General features: G+C 36.9%; 1 protein-coding gene across 4 annotated transcripts in view; it reads right to left on the bottom strand.

Annotated features, from left to right (window-relative positions):
* The window catches only part of zfhx4 (zinc finger homeobox 4), a 340,671-nt gene that overhangs the window by 107,143 nt on the left and 221,506 nt on the right, over window positions 1-12,022 (bottom strand). The gene's annotated exons all lie outside the window — the stretch shown is intronic.

Here is a 12,022-nt window from a genome sequence, read left to right as displayed (position 1 = left end):
TCCAAGCTGGGGGAGGGGTGTAGCTCTGTACGCGTGCTTTATGTTGGTATACACGTGGTCCAGGGTGTTCTTGCCCCTTGTAGAACACTTCACGTGCTGGTAGAACTTAGGGAGTACAGTCTTCAGATTGGCCTTATTAAAATCCCCTGCTATGATATGAACACCGTCGGGGTGGGCCCGCTGCTGTTCGTTGACGGTGTTCAGCAGAAGAGAGAGCGCTGTGTTTACTTTGGCGTCCGGTGGAATATACACAGCCGTGATGATAACAACAGACAGCTCTCTCGGGAGAAAAAAAGGCCGACATCTAACAGACATGTACTCCACGTCCGGGCAACAGTACTGTTCAGTGATTGTCCCGTTGTTGCACCAGTTCTCATGCACGTAGATACAGAGCCCCCCTCCTCTGCTCTTACCGGAGTCCTTAGTTCTGTCCCGGCGGAGCAGAGTGCGTCCGGCTAGCTGCATGCTAGCATCGGGTATTTCCGGGTGAAGCCAGGTTTCGGTGATAATCATAGCACAACAGTCCCGAACATAGCGGTTTCCAGCAAGTTGTAACTCCAGGTCGTCCATCTTCTGTACAAGGGATCTGGCATTAGAGAGGAACAGGCTCGGTAGAGGTGGCTTGTGGGGTTGTTTCCTAAGCCTGAGCAAGACGCCGGACCTGCGGCCACGCTTCTGCTTCCTCTCCCTCCTCCGTCTGCGCCGTCTCCCAGACCCGACAAAAAACCACGGAGAGCCCTGTGCTCTCGCTATGTCATCTGGGATGTTGTGCTCGTGGTGAAAGTCGCTCGAAACAGATATCTGGTGCGAGTTACCGATATCCAAGAGTGACTGGCGGGTGTAACGGGTGTTTGCAGTACAGGTGGTGCACAAAAGGAAAAAAAACATGAAGAAAAGAAGGAAGAAAGAGCACTGAAATGGAGAGCCGTAAGCCGCTGCATCTGTGCGCGCCGCCATCTTGGGAAAAAAATAAAAAAATAAAAAAATAAAAAAAATAAAAATAGATTGTCTTAGAAAATGTTTCGCCTTTCATCTAAACAGCCTTTATCAAATAATGCTCATAGATTTAGATAGGATAACTTTAGTCTAAGAGCATAGTGCAGAATGGAAAGTATTTATCTCCTACAAGAGGGGACATGCCCAGACAAGGATGGTTTCACTATATGCTGTCTATGGATGTTTTCATTCATCCAAATCACTGTATTCTCAGGGCATTCAATTGATCGCAACTGGACTGTTTGGTTTGTCTTGGAAGACACTTCGCCTCTCATCTGAACAGGCTTCATCAATTCATCCTCACAGACTTGGATAGAACAGCTTTAGTCTGAGGGCATGGTGCAGGATCCAAAGTATTTATCCTCTACAAGATGGGACATGCCCAGACAATTAAGGTTTCACTCTATTTTGTCTATGGATGTTCTCATTCATCCAGTTCATTGTATTCTCAGGGCATTCAATCAATTGCAATGGCACTGTTCAGTTTGTCTTAGAAGACTTTTTGCCTCTCATCCAAGCAGGCTTCATCAAGTCATGCTCATAGACATAGATTGGTCAGATCTATGAGCATGAACTGATGAAGCCTGCTCGGGTGAGATGCGAAATGTCTTGTAAGACAAACTGAACAGACCAGTCGCAATTCAATTCAATGTTTTGCTCTACTGTAGTGTGAAATGGAGCAAAATGACACTTCTGCCAGGACAACAACAGTAGTTAGGATGGAATTACCCTCGATAGCATTCTATTCAGTTGTCTCAATTGTCAAGGGGGCACCTAATTAATATAGCCTTGTCCAGTGCAAAGGACGCTGGTTCTCAGAAATGATATTGTCGCACCAGTGGAAACATTACCTTACTATACCACAGCATGGTGAACTGAACCGTACCACTTTACATGTGCATGGATTGCACGCATGTAAACTCGTGCACACTAATGCTGTGCCGACCATCTGGTTGAAGCCCTTAGAGGAGAATGAGCAAAACTCTTATTAATATCTAGGAGGATTATGGACAGGGGGAAGGGTTAGGGATGAAGGCTGTTGACTCACAAACACACAAAGCCACAGCTTACACACACACACACACACCTGCATTTTAGCTTGAATTAGCCACCAGCCTCACCCACAAAACCTCTCATAGATTATAAAAGCGACAGGAGAGGCCATTTGAATGTGATCCGTGAACCTCTCTTTAGAATAACAGCAACTTTTAAAGGAGACAAGGATGGACTCAAGTGAGTGGGAAAAAAAAGTAGCATAATAACAAGAGGTCGTGGTTGAACCCGAGTGCGCTTACTGTACGTATAAGTGTGCTTCTATGAATATATGCAAGGCCTCTGTATGAGAGCGCCATAAACGGTGTCATGCATGTGAAATAGATCTGTCTCCTTTCTATTCCCGGGAAGCAGCACAATGGCTTGTTATGCAAATCTACAGGAGTCAATCTCCTGTCCATTTCACCATCACGCTGCTCTAAATGACAGTCCGATAATTTGGGCTGCATATATATCAAGGACATTTGATTTTCAAATTAGAGCGGGCAGGGTTGACCCTCGTTAATAGCTAAGGCCCCCTGGTTGACTTAATACCACAAATGCATAAACCGACCTATCTGCATTCAAGGGAGATGGCGGCGAATATAAGTATGCAAGAAAGGGCCAAATAAATAGGAAGAGTTAACGATAATGAGAAAAAAGGGGAGACTCTTTAAGATGCTTCACCTAATGCATTCTCTTTTTTAATTGGCAGACATTGTATGCCAGGGGAATTATGGGTAATGAGAAGGCTGTGCCTCAATGTGAGGCTCCAAGAAACAAATATGTATGGACACGTCTCCATTTCCTCTGCCCTACCCCTTTTTTTTTAAAGCCATAAAAAAAACTTTTTATGAGTTCGAGGAAGGTCACAGGGGACAAAAAGACGAGTGGGAAAATCATGAAAAGAAAAACAGAAATATGGACGTCCAATTCTGCTCGGATAATGACGGAAAGCTGGACGGACAGACAGACAGGGGACAGACAAGGGCGGGGGTAATGGCGACTGAGGACAGTTGAAGATTTATTCAGACACCATCTGAGAAACAGGTGCCACAGCCTATGAGACAGTGTGTCTATGTGTGTGTTATATATGTGTGTGTGTGTGTGTGTGTGGTCCCTGACCATGCAACATTGACCATGAACATTCTCCACTCCTAATGACCCAGGGGCGCAGCCCTGGTCGCAACCTCAAAGCCCAGCGGACACGCACGCACACACTCGCACATAAACACACACAAACGCTGGCTTCAAAATGAACCCCCTACTTAGCCGCGCAACACTTGTGAATGGCACTGACAGATTGACTCCCGTCTCCTGTGCGTATTAAAGGCCACTGTTTGTTATTACAAATCATAAACCAAACCATACATCATCAGATTCAATGCTAAGCTAAACACGCGCCGCTGCCAGGGACAGACATGCTACGCCATGCTATGCTAGGACGCCGTTTAATGTTCAACTAAGCGCACATGCTGCTGGCACAACATGGTCGTATTAAAATGTCTTCCATGTTGTCGCCTATGGTGTTTTTCAGGGCGCTCAGCAGCTGTGCTAATACTCATTTGGATGTATTCCAATGTAAGATGAAATATAAATGTTTTATATATAAATATTTCTTTTTTGGGATGTTCTGAACTCCTGTTTCCATGCCGATGTTGATGGATAGCAGTACTGCACTTCAATTGGCCGGACAATCTACCAATTTTTTGGGACAAACAATGCCCATAACTAGAGTTATGTAAACAATGAAGACCCTACCACTGTTGAACCGCTGCACACAAAAGCGTGACAATTTTGCAAAACATGCTCTCCCACGCTGCTGTTTGTACTATTATTTTTCAGACATATACACAACACGGCGCTACTGTTATCAAAACCTAAAAGTAGGATTGGTTGGGAATTTCTTACACAGACCAAAGGGCTCTACAAAACACCCACTGTAACTTTAGGGTGATTCATCGAAACGTCACTAAATTTGGTACACACCTTCAGGGGACTGACTAACACATTTGTGTAAAAAGTAAGCAAGATCGGTTGAAAAAAATGGCCGTCATCAAACACATTTTCTTTATTGTACCGTATTTTTCGGACTATAAGTCGCAGTTTTTTTCATAGTTTGGTCGGGGGTGCGACTTATACTCAGGAGCAACTTATGTGTGAAATTATTAACACATTAATAACACAGGGACGGCGTGGCACAGTGGAAGAATGGCCGTGCGCGACCCGAGGCTCCCTGGTTCAATCCCCACCTAGTACCAACCTCGGCATGTCCGTTGTGTCCTGAGCAAGACACTTCACCCTTGCTCCTGATGGGTGCTGGTTAGCGCCTTGCATGGCAGCTCCCTCCATCAGTGTGTGAATGTGTGTGTGAATGGGTAAATGTGGAAGTAGTGTCAAAGCGCTTTGAGTACCTTGAAGGTAGAAAAGCGCTATACAAGTACAACCCATTTATCATTTATCATTACCGTAAAATATCAAATAATATTATTTAGCTCATTCACGTAAGAGACTAGACGTATAAGATTTCATGGGATTTAGCGATTAGGAGTGACAGATAGTTTGGTAAACGTATAGCATGTTCTATATGTTATAGTTATTTGAATGACTCTTACCATAATATGTTACGTTAACATACCAGGCACGTTCTCAGTTGGTCATTTATGCCTCATATACTGTAACGTACACTTATTCAGCCTGTTGTTCACTATTCTTTATTTATTTTAAATTGCTTTTCAAATGTGTATTCTTGGTGTTGGCTTTTATCAAATAAATTTCCCCCAAAAATGAGACTTATACTCCAGTGCGACTTATATATGTTTTTTTCCTTCTTTATTATGCATTTTCGGCAGGTGCGACTTATACTCCGGTGCGACTCAAAACTAATTGATATTATGGTAAATGACTGCCAGATGAATTTTCAGGAGCAAAAATTAATAGAGAGAACTTGTTCGTGAAATTCCGGTCATCTCGATAAGTGGTCTCCAAACTACGGCTCGGGGGCCAGATACAGCCCGCGTGCGTCCAAAATCTGGCCCGCGGGTAGTCCCCAGTAAAAAAAAAGTTTTTTAAATATTTTTTATAATTTTTAAATCTATACTTTCTAGCCCATCCATCAATCCCTTTTCTACCGCGTTTTACTCTTGCGTAGCAGTGTAATCTGCAATGAGACAGATAAGTGACAAAAGTCCTCTGATTATAGGTTAAATACTAGGAATATTAGTTGAACTTTGGCTTTAAACGCACTAAAATATATATATTAAAAAAATATATATATATATATAACATATATGTAAATATATATATGTATACATTAGGGCTACAACTAACGATTAATTTGATAATCGATTAATCTGTCGATTATTGCTTCGATTAACCGATTAATAATCGGATAAAGGAGACAAATTACATTTCTATCCTTTCCAGTATTTTATTGAAAAAAACAGCATACTGGCACGATACTTATTTTGATTATTGTTTCTCAGCTGTTTGTACATGTTGCAGTTTATAAATAAAGGTTTATAAAAAATAAAAAAATAAAAAATTGCCTCTGCGCATGCGCATAGCATAGATCCAACGATTTGATGACTAAATTATTCGCCAACTATTTTTTATAATCGATTTAATCGATTAGTTGTTGCAGCCCTAGTATACATATATAAATATATATACAGTACATATATAACATATATGTATATATAAATATATATACTGTATATATACTGTATATATATATATATAAATATATATACTGTATATATACTGTATACATATATATATATATATATATATATATATATATATATATATATATATATACATATGTATGGCCTGGCCCCTGGCAAAAACATTTTTACCCAATGCGGCCCCCTGGTCAAAAATTTGGGGACCCCTGGTCTAGACTCTATGGTCCTTCAAGTGGAATAAGCTCTTTATTTGGTGCAAGTCCTGGTTAATATTATCAGGTTCTCAATGGCGACATGAAAAAATGTCTGACAGAAAGTAAATGAGAAGCACTGCTATAGGGAGTGCCACAAATGGGGTGTCCTCATTTTTTCACACGCCTGTACTTTGGTCTCCGAAGGACCAAAAAGCCGAAAGCGCCATTTTTTCCCCAAATAAGGCCAACGACTTCCGGCACTAGCAAATCCCCCGGACGCCCATTTACTTCATGTCCATGCGCTGCAAATGTCATTTGTCTGTCGCTGTTAGAAAGTCTGGAAAAAAAAAAGAGGACATTTTCAAATTCCCCTCAGAAGTTCTCCTCCGTCTGTGCTACAAAGCGGCCATAAAAAAAAAATCTCCTGAATATGCTTTTTGTTTTGTATCTTCAAATGGTTTCCCATGCCATAAAGATTTTCTGTGTTTCCAAAAAAACAGATGGTAAAGTCGTCAACACTCGGATCTTTTATGCTACCTCCATTCCCATGTGCTTTTCACCTCTGCCAATACATGAAAGAGGTGGTGTTTTTTCTGGTCAAATAAAATATATATATTTTTTTTTTTTCGACCACTCGTTGCCTTCGCTCCCACTCGCTTTGCTGTACTAGCACATGTAGCACATGTCCAAGGGTAAAATAGTGGGACTCGTGCCAGAAGCATTAAAAAGCCTCATCTGTAGAACACATTTGTTAAGGCCTGTGGGGTCGGTGGGTGGGTAGATGAGGTATTGCGGTGCAGAGGGTGCACACAGCGGGCACTGGGCTGGCCCCTTACTCGCCTTGCAAGAATAGAAGATAATAAAATAATAATAAACAATAAAAGAAGTAAAAGAACCTGCACAGTGGCCTTGTGGTTAAAGTGTCCGACCTGAGATCGGTAGGTCGTGAGTTCAAACCCCGGCCGAGACTATAATAATGGGACCCATTACCTCCCTGCTTGGCACACAGCATCAAGGGTTGGAATTGGGGGTTGGATCACCAAAAATTATTCCCGGGCGCGGCCACCGCTGCTGCTCACTGCTGCTCACTGCTCCCCTCACCTCCCAGGGGGTGATCAAGGGTGATGGGTCAAATGCAAAGGATCATCTCACCACACCTAGTGTGTGTGTGACTATCACTGGTACTTTAACTTTAATAGAAATGTTCCTACCAAAAAGCAAGATGGCGCTAGCTAGCGTATATCCTAACATGAAAACAACAGACATTAACGTCTTTCTCCATTAAAAAAACGACATTGCCAATCTAAACTTGTATAAAACATTATTATCTGAGCAACTAAAATATTCAATTGTGCACATTCTCCAAGGAATATATGGCAATGGGAAGTTCATTTGCATGACGTCAAATAAACCGGACGCACCCAACACGCGTTCTTTTCTTTGTCATTAAAAAAAAAACCAGTAAAATTTAACACATTAAAACAGAAGAATATAAACATATTCAAAAACTCAATATTGTTGTATAACATATTTCTTCTGCCAAGAAAGAATACCAAGTGGCTATTTATGTATGTTATTTCTTTTTTTAAATAAAACTTGGATGAGTATTTTTTGAGCACATTCAACAACACCGTGATAATTACTATAACCGTGATCATTTTGTTGTCAACAACCGTGATATGAAATGGTCATATCATGACATTCCTAAATATGGACATGCTTTCCAGGTGTTTTAAATATTGCTAAACATGCCAACAGACTTTATTCCATTGAAGTCTGAACGTATGAATTAGTGACAGACTTTCTAAGAAATTTATCTCCAGGAAAGTGGGGTTGTTATCTTCTCACTTAAGTGACAAAAGTCCTCTGATTATAGGTTAAATTATAGGAATATTAGTGGAACTTTGGCTTTAAACGCACTAAAAATACAATATATCTATCTATCTATATATATATATATATATATATATATATATATATATATATATATATATATATATATATATACATATATATATATATATATATATATATATATATATACATATATATATATATATATATATATATATATATATATATATATATATATATATATATATATATATATATATATATATATATATATAGATAGATAGATATATATGTATATACACATACACATACATATATTGCGCTCTACTACGGTATCGAGCACTATTTCTTGGATAACCTTATTAAGACATATACTCCGCTCCAAATTGACATTTGTTGAGCACTGTACGACGATCAGAAATGGAAAAATTCAACATCGACTACTCCACGAAGAACATTCCCATACCCGCGCAGAATGACTACAAGCTAAGGCTCATAGAAAAGACGGAACACTTCCTAAGAAGGATGCGGTGGAAAGATTATTTACCGTCCAGACCTGTCATCCCTCAACAAGCGCAGCGAAATTGTAACAACATGCCGCCATAGACGGAAACACCTCCTAGGTAACACATGAGCCAATCACCACGCCCCTAGGCCAGCCTGTACCCACCCACTCTGTGCCCTATATAAACCATGGTATGCGAATGCTCCCATTAAAATCTCCTGATGATTGAGGGTACCCCCCCTCATGAAACAGGCCTGTAGAGATGAAATAGTCTTGTGATTTTTTTCCCCACACATACATATATATATATATATATATATATATATATACATATATATATGTATATATATATACTTAATGGCGGGTGGATACCTGAAAGCCAAATATTCACTATGTATATATATATATATATATATATATATATATATATATATATATATATATATATATATATATATATATATATATACACACACACACATATGTGAATATATATATATATATATATATATATATATATATATATATATATATATATATATATATATATATATATATATATATATATATATACACACACACATATGTGAATATATATATATATATATATAATTTTTTTTTTTTCCTTTTTATTTTGGAATGCCAAATTTAATAACTCATTAGATTAATCAAACACAATATTGCATTAATCATTTATAAGCACAGATTAATCACGAAATATATTTGGTCCGTGCATGCTCCTTGACCTTAACGGCGGGTGGATACCTGAAAGCCAAATATTTACTGTAAAAAAAAATCTGAAGATTTTGGCAACTGTTTTTTTATCGTAAAAATGAACAGTGGTTTTTACACCGAATTACTGTAAATTAAAAAAACGGTACTACGTAACCCACTGAACTGCCAGGCTTTTTGTTTTGTGTTTTTACAGTAAAATCTACAGTCGTTTTTACAGTGCATTACTGTAGATAAAAAACTTGCACTTTTATATTTATAGTAGAATTTTGATGACAGTAATTCCAGTATTTTTTTCTTATTGTAAAATTGAAATGGCATTCTGTTTTTACAGCAGATTACTGTAAATGGAAAAATGATATGACTATTATTTTTAAGATGCAATTTTGGCAATTGAGCTGCAAGCAGTTTTTCTGTAGAATATATATATATATATATATATATATATATATATATATATATATATATATATATGTATATATATATATATATATATATTTTTTTTTTTTTTTTTTTTTTTTTTTTTTTTTTTTGTATTTATTCATTTATTAATTATTTTTTTTCAGTGCATTACTGTAAATTGATAAACGGTACCACTGTTATTATTCCAGCAAAATTCTGGCGGCTCAGCTGCCAGGTTTATATTTATTTATCTAAAATCTACACTTGTTTTTACAGTGCATTACTGTAAATGGACAAACCATACCACTTTTACTTTTACAGTAAAATTCTGGTGACTGAGCTGACTGTTTTTTATCATAAAATCTATGGTTGTTTTTACAGTGCATTACAGTGAATGGAAAATGGTATCTGTTATTTTTCACGGTAAAACTCGGGCAACTGAGCTGCGGTTTTCTTTCACCATATAATCTATGGCTGTTGTTTTTGCAGTGCATTACTATAAATACAAAAACGGTACTGAGCTGCGATTTATTTATTGTAAAATCTACTGGCTTCTTTTACATTGTGAGTGAGGAGACAGGCGGCAAAAAAAAACCCAGACGGTACTTTATATAAATAGGTTACCAAGTTTTGACTGAGCTGACTGTTTTTCTTACCATAAAATCTATGGTTGTTTTTACAGTGCATTACAGTGAATGGAAAATGGTATCTGTGATTTTTCACGGTAAAACTCGGGCAACTGAGCTGCGGTTTTCTTTCACCATATAATCTATGGCTGTTGTTTTTGCAGTGCATTACTATAAATACAAAAACGGTACTGAGCTGCAAGTTATTTATTGTAAAATCTACTGGCTTCTTTTACAGTGTGAGTGAGAAGACAGGCGGCAAAAAAAAACCCAGACGGTACTTTATATAAATAGGTTACCAAGTTTCGAGCAAAAAAATGACGTGCATTTAAGTCAAACATAAAAAAAAAAATCCTTTATAACATTCTGACAATGAAATTGCTTAGTGTCAAAATATTTTTAAAGTTATTTTAATACGTGCAAGCAAGTAGTTTTACTGTGAATAATTGTGATTAATCAAAAATCAAGTGTGATTAATCTGATTGTTTGACAGCACTAATGAACTTTTTTTTAGCTTTAATATATATATATATATATATATATATATATATATATATATATATATATATATATATATATATATATATATGTATTTATATATATATAGTCAGTTCAGTTTCAGTTTATTTCGAACATGCATACGATACAATGTAATGTATCACACATTTCCAGTTGTTTCATTACAGCACGTCCGAAAAGGAGTAGGAAGAAGCAGAGCTTATTTAACCCTACCCCTTTTCATACCATAGCAATAAAGAAAAAGAAAAAAAAGGGTTCAAGATGTTCATCATAATTCTTTTTCTGTGTACTTTGTGAACACTTGCCGTTTGAACAGTCTCTTAAACTGAATCATATTGGTGCTTTGTTTGATTTCTTTGGTTAATCCATTCCATAATTTAATTGCACATACAGATATGCTAAAGGTTTTAAGTGTTGTACGAGCATACAAATGTTTTAAATTAGATTTTCCTCTCAGGTTATATTTCACCTCTTTTGTTGAGAAGAATTGTTGTACATTCTTGGGTAGCAGGTTATAGTTTGCTTTGTGCATAATGTTAGCTGTTTTCAAATTCGCCAAATCATTGAATTTCAATATTTGTGATTCGATAAATAAAGGGTTTGTATGTTCTCTATATCACACAATATATATTACTATAATTGATCTTTTTTGTAACACAGTTAGTGAATGAAGCTCACATTTGTAGTTGTTTCCCCATATTTCTACACAATAACTCAGATATGTAACAGTGTTCTAAAAGGTCTATTAAAGATGTACAAAAACCAAAGAAATGTTGAAATAATGAACCCAAAAATATGACAACTAAGCACATTTTATAGAGAATAATTATAGCTTTACGTGTAGAAAAAAAAAATATATACAGGTATGACAAAGTGAAGATGGTGAGAAGAATTGTCGTACATTCTTGGGTAGCAGGTTATAGTTTGATCCATACAGAATTTTAGCTGTTTATATATATATATATATATATATATATATATATATATATATATATATATATATATATATATATATACATATATATATATATATATATATTTGACAAACACCATTAATTAACTTCCTTTTGCACTGCTAATGTGACCATTTTTGGCCCATTATTCCACAGTTATTTACAGCTGAAAGGTTGCGCTTGCTAAAATAAATTAAGGACATTTCTGAGCATCCGAGACACTCAATTAACAAGTAACGGTCATGCCAGCTGATAAAAAAGCGGAAAATGTGCCCGCATCTGATTGGAATTATCCTTTGTACACACAGAATGACCTTTTTCCATCCCAGCCGCTCCGTGCTCATGGGAGTATTTTTTTATAAACAAAAACATGCAGAATCTATACTTAGTTTGATCGTAGCAAACTTTCTCAGCGTGTTGCTGACGTATATTGTGCAGAAGGACACGGATAAAAAGTGCTTGCTTGATGATCACATTTGGTACATGCAATGCTTGGATATGATATAATGTGATGGGGGTTTTT

This window comes from Nerophis lumbriciformis, linkage group LG07, assembly GCF_033978685.3.
Source record: "Nerophis lumbriciformis linkage group LG07, RoL_Nlum_v2.1, whole genome shotgun sequence".
Taxonomy (NCBI): Eukaryota; Metazoa; Chordata; class Actinopteri; order Syngnathiformes; family Syngnathidae; genus Nerophis; species Nerophis lumbriciformis.
Note: the sequence above shows the minus strand (reverse complement) of the source record. Positions and strands in the feature narration are given on the sequence as shown.